At 46.5% G+C, this 18587-nt stretch overlaps 1 protein-coding gene across 9 annotated transcripts in view; it reads right to left on the bottom strand.

The window, feature by feature from the left end:
* The window catches only part of CCDC88A (coiled-coil domain containing 88A), a 249095-nt gene that overhangs the window by 225865 nt on the left and 4643 nt on the right, over positions 1 to 18587 (bottom strand). The window contains exon 2 of one of the 9 annotated variants that reach the window (XM_053246244.1): positions 12831 to 12908. The exons of the other annotated variants lie outside the window; for them this stretch is intronic. The gene's annotated coding sequence lies outside the window, so the exon portion shown is untranslated. The remainder of the gene's footprint in view (positions 1 to 12830; positions 12909 to 18587) is intronic. 9 annotated transcript variants of the gene reach the window in all.

Raw genomic sequence — 18587 nt, forward strand, 5'->3', positions numbered from 1 at the left:
TAAGTGCGGCTCCTTGCAGTTGAGCTGGAACCGCTGGAAGGCACCATAAAGGTGCGGGCAGTGAATTTAGATTTTTTTAACGTCTCCATTGACGTGTCCGTGTCCTCATGGAATAAACCTTTGCCGTCAAATGGCAAGGACTCGACTTTCTCCTTCATGTCTGCCTGCAGGGTTGCTGAGCGAAGCCACGCATGCCTGCGCAAGCTCACTGCCGTCACCATTGCTCTCGATTCCGTCTCCGACAAGTGTTTAAATGCGCTCAGTTGTTGGCGCGTTATTGCCGTTGTTCTTTCGTACACATCATTAAATCTCCATTGGAAGTCCTCCGGAGACAAAGAGGATGAATCCTGTAAGAGCGCATCCCAAAGTAAATGGTTATAGCGTGCCATACACGCCGCATAATTAGCAATACGAATTGCTAAACTGGAGGTGCTATAGATCTTTCGACCCATAACGTCCATTTTCTTCCCCTCTTTGTCAGCAGGCGTGGAATGACGGTGTCCACTCTTGGTGGATGAAGTGCAACTGACAACCAAGGAGTTCGGTATAGGATGACGTAACAGGTAAGAGTTCTCTCCTTCAGTCACCCTATACAAATTTTCAATGCGCTTGGAAGTCGGAGCCCCGACCCCCACTGAGTCCCATGCCACCTTCGCAGCCTTGTCTATCCCAGGAATCATGGTGAGGGCAACAGGATGCGAAGTCTTAGACCGCTTCATCATATTATAGACCGGGTCAGCAACGTCCGCATCCGGAGAGCTTACGTCCATGCCCAGGGCTTCAGCGATGTCCCTTATGAGGATATGGTAAGCTTTCAATTCCTCAGTTGGCGAGGTGGATAGTTTTGGTGGCACATCCGAAGGGGGGTCAGACCTACGACTGATATCATCTCTGTCAGAGGCTGGTCCCGACTCATCGTCCTCACTGTCATCAGAGGGTGAAGATGATGGTTCAGAAGGAGGAGGTGTTGCTTTCCTCTTTCTTTTCCCAGCAGGTTTTTCTGGCATCCTTGTCTGGACCACAGGTAATTGTGAATTCTCTGGAATGTAGGTTTGAACTTGCACCAATGGTGTTTGTATAGGCAAGTTCACAGACGGCCCCTGATGGTCTGCATGCTCTGACTGCAGCAGCGGCTGAGCAAGTTGTCCAGCCTGCACAAAATTCCGCAGCCCTTGCACTGGTTGCATTTCTACCTGTGCCGCTTTCCAACGCAAGAACTCTGCATAATCATCCGGCACCCCATGGCGGAAACCGCAGGAATGAGTTGGCTGCAGCATTGTAGAGCACCCGACATCGGTTCTTGGATCCTGGACCACTGCTGGTGTCAGTGAGGCAACATGAGGCAGATCAGCCAGCTCTCCACCTCCAGGACCCTCGTCTAAGCCTGTCGACAGGAAGCCGCGAAACGTCGCACCCGAGGGTGTACTTGAACTCGACTCCAGCAGTTCTCTAAGTCCGTCCCCGTGTGTAGCCAGACTCGGAGTCCTCGGCGTCGAGGGGGACTGTGCCGGCGTCAATGCCGGTGACAAAAGATGAGGAATCCTCCTCAATGTCGAAGCCGTCAACACCGATGAAGGAGCAGTGTTCACATTCAATATCTGCTCCGGCACCGTGGACGCCGACGGAGGAATGGCATACACCGCCTGGGCAGTTATGGGAGGCTCCGATGCCGAGACTTGCAAATGTCTCGACGCCGATATCGACGTCGATGTCGATTCCAATGTCGACGCCTGTCCCAGACTGCCTTGGTCCAATCTCGATGTCGGCGCTGGTGTCGACGTCGAGACTAACGTCGATGTCGAAGCCGAGACCATCCTGACCGTCGATACCGGAGGTGTCGACGTCGAGGCTGTAGGGGACTCAGCCGAGTCCACGTCGTAAATCTGTGCTGCCGTCGGTGAGGGAGTTCGATGTCGAGACTCCTCACGATGGCGACCTTCCCTCTCAGAAGCATGACGATCTCTATCCTTATGCTTCCGTTTTTTGGAAACCTCCTTTGGTTTCTTAAACAGAGTGTCAACAGTGGTTTTAGACTGCTTATCAGCAGACCCACTGGAACCCAATCCCGGGGAGCTTGACGCACCGGACTCCTTCGACATCGAAGCTCCCGATGTTTAACCGGAACTCATCGACGCCGACGGACGAGGAGTTGGCGGCCGAAGTGCCTCCTCGTATAACGCAGCTCGAAGCCTGAGAGCTCTATTTTGCCTAGTTTGTTTTGAAAACGAGCAGCATATCTTACATGCCGCCGTGTTATGATTCTCTCCTAGGCACATCAAACAGGCGTCGTGATAATCAGTCGAAGGCAACTTTGCTCGACACTTTTCACATCGTTTGAATGTCTTCTTAGCTTCCATTGTCCAAATGCCGTTCCGAGTCAAATTCAGTAAACAATCTTAGGAACAAACAAAGCAGAGTCCGTAATCAAGTCCGTTCACCGTTCCGAGTCAAAACCGTCCTGTACAAACTTCGAAGTTAGAATCAGAGTCCCAAATCAAGTCCGTTGTTCGTTCTGAAGTCAAACCAATTAATCCGCTCAGTAGAGAATAGTCAAACAGTCCGAAGTCAAAAGTTTTGATACTAATTGAGGAGCAACAGCCAAGAGGTGTAAGCGCTTTGGCGGTCAAGAGAAAACTGAAGGAGAGGCGCCCCAACCGTCGATTCTAACGGAAGCTGCAAGGCACGTGCAGACGGGCGGGGCGCAAAGAGGAGCTAGCTAGTCAGCCCGGGAGGTCCCTGCGCAGGTGCAGAAACCCAGTTCTTATGGATACAATGGATCACAATCCAGATCCTTGAATACTTCACACTACCACACAACTACAGGGTAGTCCAGTGAAAGATAGCTCTTACTACTTATTTTTGTATTTCTAATTTTCTAGTAACATAGTGACTATGGCCTGCCCCAAATATTTTGTTAAATGTATTAACTGTTATGACTATCCAGGATTAGGGATCAATGGAATAAAAGTGGGAAGAGACAACAAACAGAAAATGAGCTTATACTTAATCCAAAATGGGGATTGGGGACAGTTAAGGGTCAAAAAAAATCAAGGGACAACAGTAGACATAAAGATGTGGGAGTCATAATTATCTAAACTAAGTTTATAGGCAAAAGAAATATGCATTAAACTTAGAACTGACGATGAAAAAGGAAGGCCTGTTTGAAATACAAGACAGATATTTAAATAGAGGAAGTATTTTTACATTATTTGAAACAGCTGCCACCTCAGAGCAGCAGAAAATGTGAATACAGTTCACTATTGTTCTACTTCAGCTTGACATTGCATGTGTTCTCTTCTATAACATACAAGCTTGTATTATTTAGTATATTAATGCAATATAAATATGTGTTCTGTCAGCCATCCCAGGAGTGTCCAATGCCAGTTGGACACAGCAAGACAACTGCCTTTTCCCAACAATTTAAATAGCCACAAACTGTAATTAGCTCATTTTGTTGTGTTTTTTGCAGAGCTAGGTACAGCTAAGACAGTACATTAAAAGAACATAAGAACAGTGCTGCTGGATCAGGCCCAAGGCTATCTAGTCCAGCATCCTGTTTCATACAGTGGCCCACTAGATGCCTCTGGGGAGCCCACAGACAAGAGGTGAGGGCATGCCCTCTCTCTTGCTGTTACTCCCCTGCAACTGGTATTCAGAGGCATCATGCCTCTGAGGCTGGAGGTGGCCACCAGACTAGTAGCCACTGATAGACCTGCCCTCCATGAATTTGTCTAAGCCCTATTTTAAAACCATCCAAGCTAGTGGCCATCACCACTGCAAAGAATTCCATAATTAGTTATGTACTGTGTGAAAAAGTACTTCTTGTTGGTCCTAAATTTCCCTACCTTCAGTTTCATGTGATTCCCTAGTTCTAGTGTTGTGAGAGGGGGAGAAAATTTTCTCTGTCTGCTCTCTTTACTACTCCATGCATAATTTTATATAGCTCAATCATGTCTCCCCATAATCTCCTCTTTTCCAAACTAAAGATCCCCAGATATTGTAGCCTTGCCTCATAAGGAAGGTGCTCCAGCCCCGATCATCTTGGTTGCCTTTTTCTACAGAGGCACATAAAATAATGTTCTGTATACAGCAATCATGAATATTTACAATATTGCTTCCTAAACCCTAATGGACACAGGAAATCTGAGTTCAAATTGCACGAGTCCACAGAAAAGTTGATGGCAGCATGGGTTTCCTTCTTTTCCCACTGTCATAGCTCCTACCAAAGCCAGAGGAGGAGTGGGGAGTTCACTGGGGTGAATCCTTGACTGTAAGGGATTCCTATTAGGCTGCCACTATCCACTATTTTGATATGGGAAAATCCACTCTCCATATAAGATTCCTGGAGAAGGTTAAAGTGGCAAACACATCCCTAGAAGGGCTGAGCAGACCTATACCTCCCATGGTGTGTGAATAAGACAGACCCAAAATGAAGAGTAGCACACTTCACCAACAAGGGTTTATTAGATTAAAAGAAAAAAAGAAAAGTATGCAATAAGGACAACTGTCTCTTCATAAAGTTAATACACAAAAGATAAAGACCTTAACACAATTTAAAACCAGTCAAATTAAAAACTTGGGTGAAGAAATAAGTCTTCAGGTACTTTTAAAACGTTGTCAGCGATGGGGAGGCTCTTGTCTCAGCAGGAAGCACATTCTAGAGACTCGGGGAAGCAACAGAGAAGGCCCATCTCTGTATGGCCACCAGACATGCCAACAGCAACTGCAGACAGATCTCTCCAGATGATCTCAATGGGCAAGGGGGCTCATGGCGAAGACTATCTTATCTAGGTTGCTGTGAATGTAGTTCCTGCCCAGTCCTCTGAATTGGTCTTCCTGTTTTGATTTTCCTGAGGTTTTCCCCTTATTGGGAAAGGCCCACCCACCCAGCAGTTGCTCTAAGTGAGGCCTAATCCTCCCGCAAATCCTTCCCATCACTACACTCACTCTCTGTCCCAAGGCCTCAGTAGTGGTGGAAAGGAGGTTTTTCATAACTCTGTTCCTCCTCCTGGCACAGTTCCTCTGACTACCGCTCTGGGCTAGAGGGCCAGACATCTCTCACCCACGTTCTCCTCCTCTGCCCCCACCTCCTCCTTCTCCTGCTATCAGAGCTGAGCCGTAGGCAGCAGCTGTTTGGTAGCACAAAGCAAGGAGTCATGACCAGGAGAGCCAGGCAGCTAGTCAGGGCTCAAGAATCAAAACTGAAAGCTGAACGTCAAGAGCATGCCAGAGGTCAAGTTTAGCAGACAGTCAGGGAATAAGCCAATAGCCAAATATCAGAAAGACACCAGGTGTCAAGCCAAGCAAATAGAGCAAACTAGAACACACACAGCAGAAGCAAGGAGACCTTGATACTGCATATAGGTACTTATATGTCAATGCCAGAAGCCTCCGAGCCAAGGTGGGTGATCTAGAGTGCTTGGCTGCTAACACAAAAATAGATATAGTGGGCATAACAGAAACAGAAATTTTTCTCTCTATCCACTTTCTCCACACCATGCATGATTTTATAGACCTCTATCATGTCTCCCAGCAGTAGACTTTTTTCTAAACTAAATAGCCCCAGGTGTTGTAGCCTTGCCTCATAAGAAAGGTGCTCTAGGCCCCTGATCATCTTGGTTGCCCTCTTCTTCACCTTTTCCAGTTCTACAGTGTCCTTTTTTAGATGTGGTGACCAGAATTGTATGCTGTACTCCAGGTGTGGCCACAACATAGTTTTGTAAAAGGGCATTATAACATTAGCAGTTTTATTTTCAATCTCCTGCCTAATGATCCATTTACACTTGCCAACTTTGAACCACATTTGCCACTTGCCAATTTGCCCATTCCCCCAGTTTGGAGAGATCCTTTGGGAGCTCCTCACAATCTGTTTTGCATTTCAGTACCCTAAATAGTTTGGTATCATCTGCAAATTTGGCCACCTTGCTGCTTACCCCAACTTCTAGATCACTGATGAATAAATTAAAAAGCACCTGTCCTAGTACACATCCCTGGGGGACCCCACTTCTTACTTCCCTCCATTGTGAAAATTCTCCATTTATCCCTACCCTATGTTTCCTGTCCTTCAACCAGTCAGCAATCCACACATGTACTTGTCCCCTTATCCCATGACTGCTAAGTTTCCTCAGGAGTCTTTGATGAGGAACTTTGCCAAAAGCTTTTTGGAAGTCCAGGTATACTATGTCAACTGGATCACCAGACCCCAAAGAGGAATCTGATGGGGTTGGTGCCAGCCAGACTACCTGGTAGGGTCAGGCAGTGAGACACCTGACACAAGTGTTAAGCCAATAAAAATAATTCACATTTTACTAGAAATTGCATGTGCAAAATATCACTGATACACTACTTGACAGTCAAATATTTCTCCAAGTTCTTTTTTATTCTGGCCTAACTAGATGTTGACAGTAGCACTACTATTTGTTTATATGCTGAACTGTCCCAATTATGCAGAAAGAACAAGTGGAGAGGAAGGGTCCTGAGCTAAACAGCAAAACGGGCATGAGGGTGAGACAGAAACACCTGTGAAGGGTTCTTTTTTGCAGTGTCCGAGATCATCCTTAACAATGGGTTGTGTGCTAATCATGCCTCAGGAAGACAGGAAGTAGTTTTAAGAGCAGAAGCTCACATCTGTTAGGTGGGAGGCTCCTAAGCCCCTAGTTCTGGAACTGTCGAGCCACATAAGAACGGCCCAAGCTATGAGGCAAAAGAGAGACTCAAGAGCAAGGGTTAGCCCTATAGGAGGAAAAAGCAGGACATCTGACAAAGGGATCCTGTTCAACCTGGGAGTCAGCCACCTCCCACAACTGGTCCCTCAGTCCCGCGGAGAGAAAGGAACATTGGTCTTACCGTGAAGGGTTCTTTTTCCCTGTAGTAGGAGATCCTCAGGATGGGTAGTGAACTGAGCATGCTCGAGACAGAACTGGACCACGTGACTTGTTTGTGGGCGTAGCCTCCTCCGTCCTAACCCCAGTTCCAGGGCTGTTGAGCGAGGTGGTATGTCGAGTGGAGAGAGCTCTATGTAAGTACTCTGTAAGCTGTAGGTAAAGAAGAAAGTGGGAAGAACTCGGACGAGAGGTTAGAGAATAAGATAGACAAGTGCAAAAAACAGCCTAGGAGTCTACTCTTGAGGGGCTGCCTCCATCCCCGATCAGGCCCATCCTCCAGTTGGTCCCGTTAACCATCTGTGCATCTCCACCTCCCGAAAATACATCCGGGTGGGGCTGAGGATCTCCTACTACAGGGAAAAAGAACCCTTCACGGTAAGACCAATATTCCTTTTTCCCCTGAGTAGGAGATCCTCAGGATGGGATGTGCCCAAGCTGAAGACACTAATCCCTGGGATGGGAAGGATGTATTCAAACCCCTTGTCAAAGCACCATGCGCTCCCAGGCTGCCTGTGCCACTGAGTGGGCAGAACCTTATAGTGCCTAGGGGAACGGAGCAGCGGAAGGCCAGGTGGCTGCTGCCCTGCAGATCCCCGATAGTGGGATGGGCTGAAAAAAGGCCACAAAGGTAGCTGTGCTTCTGGTCGATCGCGCCATGAACCAAGTGTTGAGATCCGAGTAGGCCAGGCGAATGCATGATCCGATCCTGCCAGTTGAGGTGCCTTTAGAAACTCTGTTCCCCAAAGAGGAGAGACGGAAAAGACAAAGGAGGGTGTTGAACTTGTGAATGTGTCTGGTGCGATGAACGCCAAGCCCTGGGCCCATCAGGCTTGTGCTACAATCATTCCCTTGGCTGGACAGGGGAAAGGCAGAATGAAGGAAGAATGTCAACTCTGGATCTATGAAAGTGAGAATTAACATTTTGGGAGGGAGGTGGTGTTCAGGCCATGATGCACTGCAGCTAACTGGAAGGTGCAATATATCGTCTGTGTCAAGAGGGTACCTAGCTCAGAAACCCTTGAGCCAAGGTAATAGCTACCAGGAAGAGGGCCTTATAAGACAAGAGCTTCAGTGGACTGGTAGCAATGGGCTTGAAGGAGTCCTTCGTGAGAGCGTTTAGGAACTCAGTTGAAGTTCCAGGCAAAGAACGCCTGACTGGAGAGGAGACAGGTGTGTCGCTCCCCCAGGAATTTGTATGAGAGTGGGCGCAGGTTCGGTTGGCCCAAGTCAGTGGAAGAAAAAATGGCAAAACCGAGGCTAGTGAGGAGGCTTGATGCCTCAGGGTGCTTGGTTGCAGAGGAAGGTCTAGGCCGGCCTGGAGAAAGGTGAGGACCTCAGGCACCCCTGTGGGGAGTGGATCTCTCTTTGTGAGATCAACCCTCTGCGGAAGGCGAGCCAGGAGGCTTGATATATTCAATTGGTTGATTGGTGTCTGAAGCCAGAATGGTGTCCTAGACCTGTAGTATCTTTCTTACTTTCTTTCTTTCTTTCAATACATACACATAATAGTAAGACCGATACATAAAAACATCCATTAACCATCCTTCCAGATATGTAAAGAATTAGATGGAGGAGAATAACTAAAATTATCTTGATTTGTTAACAGAATAAAACTGACCAGATCATAAAGAAAAATCAGGAGAATTAGCTTGATCTGTTCGAAGATGAATAATATGAGTCAATTTTTCCCCAGATATGGTAATGTGCCACAAAGACTGGTACCAAGAAGTCAACGACATAGTTTTATGCTTCCAACATAGTGCAATGGAAAATCCAGCCTCAGTTAACATAAAAACTATAAGATCCTTAGATTATAATGTCAAACTAACTTCCGAAAATATATGTAATAGAGGCAACTCTGTCCAAAAGCAGAACAAGACCAGCATAAACTGAAGTATGTACCCCTATCACAACAGCCATTCCAACATAATGGGGACCAACTCTGATTGATGTGGGCTGCTCTAGAAGGGGTTAAATACCACCTGAGAGCTTAACAAAATACTCTCTAATTCAGGAAGAGGTAGAAAACACCAGCTTCCATTTTGGTATTCCTTTCCATAGTAAGTCGCTAATAGTTTGCTGTAGGTCATTTTCCCAAGCCAACTTAAGGCCAGTTAATGGATCAGATGATTGGCTTATTAAAATCTCCTATGATCTAGAACTCAGGCCCTTAAGAGTCTTCTGCAGCCTTTAATATTAATTCCACAAACATAGTCCAACTCCTATTAGCTTGCTTAACTATATCAGGATGTAAAATAAAACTGGGTCTAAGTGGGACCAAAAGGGGTAGCTCCCACAAATGGAGCAGTAATCAAAGGAAACTTAGAATTATCGTCAGCATTTCAGGTCTTAAGCCAAGATGACCTGTATACAGCCACGCCCACCGCTATGGCTCGACTGTGTACAATCTAAGCTAGACTTGGCCCTAAGAGCAGCAGTCTTAGTCATTTAGTTAATGCCCTGGTGAAAGCTTAGGCCAGTCGGGAGAGACCGTCTTGAACAGTGCCTTGGTCCAGAGTCGAACGCTCAAGCAAGATGGGGTTGGTGGTGCATATCTTGAGGGACATGGCTGAAGGCGTCTCGGACCTTCAAGAGAAGGGAGTGTCATCGCCTGTCGTCCTGGGGCTAGAGAGGTCCCTGTCCTATGAGTGTAGGAGACCAACTGAGCCCCCGGAAGGGACAACCTTAGGCATGGCCAAAGGTTTTGAGGGGTCCCCTGGGACTGGAAATGTTTCTTGGGGAGGTCAACCATTGGTTTGGCTGAGGCAGGGCGCTGCCACTCTGCGCACATCACCCTGCGAAATAGAGGGGGGAACGTAACTGTGGATGTTACCAGAAAAGCTGCAGGGAAAACTTGTTAGTCAAGGGGTGAAGACGGCTCTGCAGTTTCCGACAGGGAGACAGCACTGATTGTGCGCTGCGCCTTAGACAGTAAAACCTTCCGAGTTCTGCTAAGGAAAAAGGTCTGGCAGAGTTAGAAATGGGCAGCATCACATCCCCCGCTGATGATTCCCCTTCCTCCTTGTCTGGCTCCAATGGCCCAGTAGGGTGCAGAGGCAGAGATTGCAAAGGAGCCCCTTTTTCTGATGGTCAGGTGGTAACTGGGCTGTAGGCCTCCCCGGTCTTTGGGGAAGGGGAGGGTACGAGGTGATGCCTTTCAGGCTCTTCGTAAATCGCTGGTACCTGTATAGCTACCCGCGGGGATTTGAGCTGGCACCCTTCTGCTTGTTAATCAAGCATTTCCCTGCTGCACCACTTGAGGTGACTGGGGGGAAAGGAAAAGGGGAATGGTGCAAGTTGGCCAGGTGTGAGACCGGAAGGCCGCCTTATTATTATTATTATTATTACATTTATATCTCTCTCTTCCTCCAACGAGCCCAGAGCGGTGTACTACATACTTACATTTCTCTCTCACAATAACCCTGTGAAGTAGGCCAGGCCGAGAGAGAAGTGACTGGCCCAGAGTCACCCAGCTAGAATCATGGCTGAATGGGGATTTGAACTCGGGTCTCCCTGTTCCTAGTCCAGCACTCTAACCACTACACCACACTGGCTCCACTAGGGAGCATGGGGCGTTAACAACTCCTGTCCCACCAGCAAGGGTGGGAGGAAGAGGGGAAAGAAGCCCTGCGCCTTCTCTTGGTTTTGCATGGCAAAAAATCTGGGCATACACCAACCACGCTCATACAGAGGAAAAAAACCCTGAGCCATGGGTTGGGTTCAGGTGAAGGTGGAAACAACTTGGGAGTCACGCGTGTCCCTGCATGTAAGGGGTGAGACCCCCGCAAAATTGGTAAGGGCCATGCCAGGGGAGTAGCAAGCAAGGCTGTAGGTAGCTCAATGGAAAACTTTTATATCTTACAGCGCTCAGTCTCCCATTCAAATGCAAACCAGGGTGGACCCTGCTTAGCAAAGGGGAAAGAAGGGCTAAAATCAGGAGAGGAAGATGAAAGTCTGTCTGAACCTCTCCTGTTGGATGTCTGCCTGTGACTGGTTTTGCTTCCTTGACTTGGGTCTGGAGCAACTGTGACAAGAGGGAGCCTGTCAGAGGGAACAGGGTCCGTTTGCAACAATGTTAATGGAACTGCAGCTTCAGGGGCTCCTGCAGAATTTCCCGCCTAAAAAATTCCCTTAACCACTGTGTGGCTCTAGGAGAGAACGGATCTTGTTTTACGGTGGAATTTGCTGAAGGATCTGCTCTGTGCAAGTTCTCCTGTGCAGTGCTCCCAGGAGGAGAAGTAGCTCGTGGAACAGCCCCAATAGACTCTCTTGGGGTGAAGGGTCAGTCACCGGAAGGTTGCCCACTGGGCACCGGCCGCCCAATTTACTTGCCGATCGCTTTTTATGCCCCTCTTTATTCTTCGCGCCATTTGTCTGTGCTTTGGATTTCGATCGGTGGCACACCGCCTGAATCAACAATCTTTCGCTTAGCCGCTTGTGTCCCTCCGCTTTGATGAGGGATTCTTTGCGCTTTCGTTTCTTTTTTGCAGTTTGATCTCCCAAATGCTTAGATTTTTAAAAAACTTTTAAAGGCAATAGCCCGGACGAAGAGGGTTCCGCCGCCAGCACCACCGGCGCTGCGGTATCAGAGGGCTGGGGAGAGACAATGGCGGTGGGAAAATTTGTTGGGGCGGAGTGATTTCCCCGCGTATTGCCCAGGTGCTGCGGCAATACAGAAGCTTCCAACATTGAGCCCTGTAACAGCTCCTCGGCATGCGAAATGTCCATAAGGACTAACGTAAACGATATAAAATCAAAGCGAAAACTTTTGAGTAACCAATTGAGTCTGAATTTAAAAGGAAAAAGTAAGTTCTTGAAAGTTTTGTTACGAAGCCAAATGGAGCTCGAGCTCTCTTCCCCCCCTCGCACACACTAAATATAGAAGTCACGGAAAAGCAGTTCACAGAATTAAAGGCAATAGCCACAGACCAGAAAGCAGAATTCCAGAATGTAGAGTACAGGAGCTCTCTCACAAAACGTCTAGTCCCGAGCGAGACAGAACTGGAACTGGGGTTAGGACGGAGGAGGCTACGCCCACAAACAAGTCACGTGGTCCAGTTCTGTCTCGAGCATGCTCAGTTCACTACCCATCCTGAGGATCTCCTACTCAGGGGAAAAGAGGAATATATCCACGGGTGGGCCGGATGACCTCAGACACTACAAAAATGAACCCTTCACAGGCAAGACCAATGTTTCTTTTTCTACAGTTGTCTGAGGTCAACCTTAACAATGGGACATGCCCAAGCAGACCGGGGGGGAAGGGTTGCAGGGGGAATAGCGGATGTGTCAGACCACTTGTTGTAATGGCCAGAGAAGCCTCAGTCAGAGAGATGGGAGTAATCTGGGCTCTGCCTATTTTGGAGGGGGAGGGAGAACAGGGGCATTTAACAACTTGGGGCAAAGTTGTGTGGGTTCCCTCTTCCTTGGGGAACGCTTTGGTCTCTGAATAAGGGAATACCTCAAAAAGGTCCCCATCATGAGAAGGCTCCATGAGGAGCAGAAGAAAACACTACCGCAGTGGCAGCGGAAACGAAAGTACACAAATGCAAAAGTAACTGAGCCAATTGGTCAAATTGAAAAACTTAAGAAATGTTTCGGATTTTTAGATAAACCTACAAAAGAATAACTCCCTTCCCTCCCTGGCACAAAGGAGGGGGAAGAGAGGGGGTAGGGAAAGAAGAAACAACAAGCATGTAAAGGTATGCTCGGAGCTTTCTCAATTCGCTTTTCACTGAGGCGAGACAGGAACAGAACCGGGGGTTTGGCGCCTCCAGCCTAACTGCTGGATATAAGCTTCTGCTTTTAAAACTACTTCCTGAGGCATGGTTGGCGTACAATCCATTGTTAAGGATGACCTCAGACAACTAATGGGAAATCTAGAACTCTCCCCCAACTCATGGTTTAACTCCCTGTTGAGTACTTTCCTTCTCAGCTGAGTTCACTTACCAGAAATGACCTCTGTTTTATGAAAAGCACTTGGAAAGAGGAGTTGTGAAGGTAAGCAGGAATTCAATGCCTCTTACTCTAAAAAAAAAAAAAAAAAGACTCCTCACCCCTCTTTCTTCATAATTGGGTAGGTTCCATGTTTAAACACACAGTACTATCACCATCAAGTCTATTCTGGCCCTTAATCATTTCCAACCACTTCTTAGTATGCTACTTTATTTCACGCAGAATCTAGAGTCCGCAAGGGGAATAATAGAATCATGGAAGTTCAAAGAAAGATTTCCCAAAAGATAAATTAAACATTTATACAGGCACTTCGTGACTTAACAAGCGCCTTCAACATAACTGACCAAATTATGAGATCTAGAAAGAAAATATTAAGTTGCCCCAACAGTGACCTACAAGTGGGAATGTGGCATTCAGAAAGGCAGAGCAAACAAACCCAAAGAAGCATAGCAGCGGCAGCAGTCCGACTAACGGAAATCAAATTTGTGATTCTGGAATGTCTGACTGAACAAAAACCTTGCTACAAGGGGAAACGTCTTAAACACATGCGCTGGAATGCCTGACAACCATTATATTCAAATCAATAAGTTATTTAGAAATAGTTTTGTAAGAGATCCAACATCCCAAGTCCATCCACACAACCAGGAAAAAGCTGTTACATCATCATTCCAATCTCCATACTTTCAGCAATATAGGAGCTGTAAAATCATTACACAACAACTTTACAATAGTAAATAGCAAACAAGTTAGAGTCCTACAGTGATAGGACAAATTTTATGTCAGCTTTACTCAGTAGAAAGACCAATTCATTTCAAGGGAACTTGCTCCTCAGTAAAGGTAATGCAATCTTCAGCTTCCCAAACTCTTCATAATAGTGTTGCCAGGTCACTAACCAGAGATCCTGTCTGACTAATACTTTCATAGCAGCAAAAGGAGGATGCAGCTGAGGCTTCCTCCTAACCTGCCCCTCCCCCAGTTCTGACATCCACACTTTCCTCCTGCCTGTTGGAGCAGTAGGACTGTCATTTTGCCCTACAACAGGCAAAAGTAGAATGTAGGTGACAGGGGGCTGGGAGAATGCCGGCTACAGTGGGCTGTAGCAGTGGGCTGCTACATCCTCTTGCATTGCTATGGAACTGTTTATTTACTAATTTTGGAATCCACAAAACAGGCTACTTCAGTTTAATCCCACAGAAGGCTCTCTGGATTAAAGATTATTATAAAGTCAAATGAGTCAAAGGCAAACTTCCCAACCAAATAAATGCCTAAGGGTTATACCCACAATTTTTCACTGAAAAGAAAAAAAGAACTGTTTTAATAGGGGAGAAGGCCAGCAGCTAACTGGAAGTTTCCAAAAATAGTCCTCACAGCTTCCCACTCTTCTACATCCTGTCTGCCAAACTAGCTTCATTAGCAAGCCTACTGCCCCCACACCTATCAGGTCCAACACCCAAGCATCTCCCAGTTATTTAAACCCCTTTCCTACATGTCACCCCTTGCCTGCAAAAGAGCTGCTCCAAATCCTACTAGACTAAACATCCTTAGAAACCTAGGAATCTGCCTTATACCATGTCAGACCATCTAGCTCAGTACTATCTGCACTGACTGGCAGCAGTTCTCCAAGGTTTCAGGCAAGAGTCTTTCCTTGCCCTACCTGACGATGGCCAGGGATTGTGTGCAAAGAAGATACTCTACCATTGAGTTATGGCCCATCCCCTAAGAAGAAGACATCTTACAGCAGACAGAGCTCACACAGTCACATATCCAAATGAAAACCAAGGTGAGCCCTGTGTAGCAAAGGGAACAATTTATGTTTGCTTCCTCAAGACTGGCTTAATCATAATCCAGGGCTACACAACTTTGGTCCTCCAGGCAGTTTCCCAGATAGAGGGGATTTACTGTGGGTGGAAGTGGTGTAAATTGGGATGCGTTAGAATGAGATATAATGCACCTATAAGCATAAATTAGAGTAAACCTGGACCATTCACATTGCTGCCTTCACTTGCTCCTCCTCCTCCTGCCGCCATCTTCATTGCCTGCCTTGCACCAGTGGAATGGAGGGGTTGCTTCTTTAGCTCCCATGGGAGGGGGAAAACACCAATTTGCCCACTGTGCATGAGTGAGAAGAAGCAATTCCCTCCACCCCCTTGCCGGGTGGATCAGCTACTTTCCCTCTGGCGCAAGCAAGCAAGCAGCCAATTTGCCCGCCTTGCTGGTGAGCTGGCAAGGGGGTGGAGGGAATTGCTTCTTCTCTCACTTGTGCACAGCAGACAAATCTGTTGTTTTCTCTCGCACTGGAGTGAAAGCAGCAGCAACCCCTCTACCCCGCTGGTGCGAAATAGGCAGTGATGGGGAAGTATCCAGTGAAACAGGTTTCAAATACTTCCCCAATGAGCTACTATTTTAGGATGCAGATATTGCACAGTAACTGGGAATAATGAGAAATGCAATTTGCTGTATGAATGGTACCGTATTGAAGTTGCTGTATATCACTCACTAGTATGAATTCTCCCCTTTAGCACCACTTAGCATAGCAATGTGCTATAAAATTGCTGTTTGGAAAAGGTCCCAACTGTTAGACTACAACTTCCATCACCTCCAACTATTGGCTGCTGTGGCTGGGGATGATGGCAGTTGTGGTCCAACAACAACTGGAGGGTCAAAGTTATGCGGGCCTGCTATAATCCATGCCTTTTTCCTGTTTTGCCAGAGGTCATTACAACCTATCCACATCATTTACCCCAGTTCCAAATCTTGGCAAACTGCAAAATCCACTATCTTTTGGAAACCTGCACTGCTAATTTAAATCAAGTGAGTGAAACTGATGTTTAGATGTACAACAGGTCAACCTCTTTGCTCTACTAAGGTCATTGCTTTGTAGCCCTACATGGTTCAATAATTTGTGTGAAATGTGCTAGTGGCCTTGGGTCACATTTGCAATACTAGAGGGCCTGATGTTTAACTACCCTGAACAAAGAATATGTAGGTTTTTTTACTGTATCCTAATTAAGATTCACCTTCACAATATTCAGGACTCCAATTACTTAGCCATCCACATATGTCCTATTAAGTAGCCCTCCTCTACAAATCAAGAAGAAGTCTATCCTAAAAACCATGGTTCTCTAAACTCAGAGCATGGAGAATAAGGCAACTGGGTTCTTAAACAAATTATTTACTGATGGCAAAGGAGGTAGAAGCACAGCTCTATCAGAAAACCCTATTATTTCAGACCAGGATAAAAAGCGTTACTCACAAAGGAACAGCTGGAACCTATTCATTTTCTCCAGCAAATTAAAAAAAAGCAAGCCACCAACACCAGGCAGATGTTGGTTACTTTGACAGAACTGTTCTAATTAAAGCACTATGGTATGTTTTATAGTTGTTAAGATGGTGTTTGCACTAAGGAAAGGCAACAAGATGTTTGGATCACAAGTGTTTGAGCTGGATATTGAGCTCTGAAAACAAAGTAACTTCCCCAAACCTAAGTTTAGCCAGCTGTCCTTGGGAGCAAGATTAGTCACAATGGCTGACATCCTAACAAAGTGTGCAAGCTTCAAGAAACTGTGGAAACTCAACAAGAGCCCTCGGGAAATTCCCCCTTTCCCCCTGCACACACACTGTTGTGCAAGAGTCAGACTTCCACTGCTCCCCATACTCTGGAAGGACTCTGCACAATCGGAAACACATCACTGACCCTCACCCCCTATTCCTCTCATGTTGCCTTATAACACAGACTGCACACACACAGATCTCATTTCCTCCCCAGTCGTCTTAAAGGGCTTGCAAGAACCTCAGATCTCAATGTCCTTGCAGATTCCCCAGAAAAACTTAATTGGCAGCCCAGTCAAGGAATTCTCTATCCAAGAGTCAGAACAGAATCAACTCCCACATTTGACAGTCCAAATGGGGGACACAGGACTGCAAAAATCCACTAGTCTACTAATCTGTGACGAGTGAAAAATCATGCCCAGTGAGTGAAAAAGGTCCTGATGAGCAATGTACCAACACAGCCTGACGAATAAAATATTTTGTCTGGCTGATAAACTGAGTCAACATTCCTTCACCCCTGGGAGGACACCAGTATCCCCTCTAACAGGGATTCCCAGATGTTGTTGACTACAACTCCCATAATCCCCAAAATTCATTGCAGCTGGGGATTATGGGAGCTGTAGTCAACAACATCTAGGAATACCTGTTAGAGGGAACACTGGAGGACACACACCCCCATTTGACAGGCCAGGCTGGAAATACTGCAGAACCTGCACTAAAGCCATCTAGCAACAAAGTGCTGGACTTCATGCACTCATGCTGTGCCTTTAAATGTGCTCAGCTATGGTAGAGCCAGGGCAGGCCTCTTTGCCTACCCTGGAATAAATAAGATTCAGCCCATGTCAGATCTCTCTGTAGGTGTAAGCTTTCAAGAGGTTACTACAACTGCTGAGGTGTTTAATATGATGGTCCCTTCATCATCTACTTTGGTGCTCATTTAGTCTCTGGATTCACTACTTTTTCAGCAAAGGAATTCACTGTCTGCCTGCCTTAATAGAGTTCTACTAGCACAGGATGCATGAAACCTGTAGGCTCCTGCTACAGAACCAGCATAAAAACTGCAGTGAGCTCCAGATCTTGAGGCTCTTTGTGTTTCTTTGCTCAAAGTTAGGTGATTATATGCAAATAGGTGTGGTGAAGGATGTTCAACAGATGTTCAATGTGTTAGTGCTGGAGTATAGGAAGCCAGCCTGCATCCAATGGCAGACCACCCTCAGGGTCAATGTGATCATGTAGCTGGCGACTCTTAGGATTTGCAGGTCCTTTATCCTGGGAAACAGAATTCCCCAAAGAAGTGTTCAGATCTACCCATTCCTACTAAAAGAGTACTTTAAGAAGCTTGGAAAAATTGCCATTGGCACAGCTGATGTGTTCAGAAAGGTAAAGGTGATGCCTGCCTTGATGGGTGTCAGGACTGTGGACTCACTGTCAAGCTCCAGGGACTCTGCAATAGCTTCAAGAAATACTTCTGAGGAAACAGTAATTTGTGAGAGCTTTAAGGAGGTAGACACTTGGAGCTAAAAGTGGAGTCTCTAGAAGCAGATGAGTTGCTGAGGGTAGAGGACTTCTTCTGGCCTACAGACTGGGTGGTCCATTTGGACTGGTGAAGCTGCAACTAGAGTGCTTGTTGATGTCTAAATAGAGAGCTGAGTGTCCCAGTATCAATAATGCACTGCTGCTAGACTCAGAGAGCTCACATAGCTAAATGGCAGTGACAAATATTATTGCTGCAGCACCCCACATTCGAGTTCTTAACATATAGCTTGCATTCATACTTTTGGAGTCTCCCAAGAAGAGAGGGGAATAGGTGTTCACTGCTGTCTTAGACCTGACACCAACCAACAAGGAGGTATACCTCTAGGCAACAACTATCCACAAGAACTGATAAAGTAGTCCCAAAATCTGGCCAAAGATGCAGTGGGAAATGATTTAGGAAGAATGCTTTGAGTTGTGCTATGACTGCAAACTCCTTTCCTAAAGGGAGGGCTGAAGATGCATTTGTAATAGTTAGCTTGCTTTGAGAAGCCTAACCAAGACCACCTTTGAGGCGGCTAGCATCCCTCACACAAAGCCTTAATAATTAATTTGAATATTCTCTCCAGGAACAAATGCATCATCCTTATTACCAAACAAAATGAGCAAGAAAGGGCCAAACTACCAGAAGTATGTAGTCAGCCACAGATGCCCAGCATCCCGAGGGCA

This window comes from Hemicordylus capensis, chromosome 1, assembly GCF_027244095.1.
Source record: "Hemicordylus capensis ecotype Gifberg chromosome 1, rHemCap1.1.pri, whole genome shotgun sequence".
NCBI lineage: Eukaryota > Metazoa > Chordata > Lepidosauria > Squamata > Cordylidae > Hemicordylus > Hemicordylus capensis.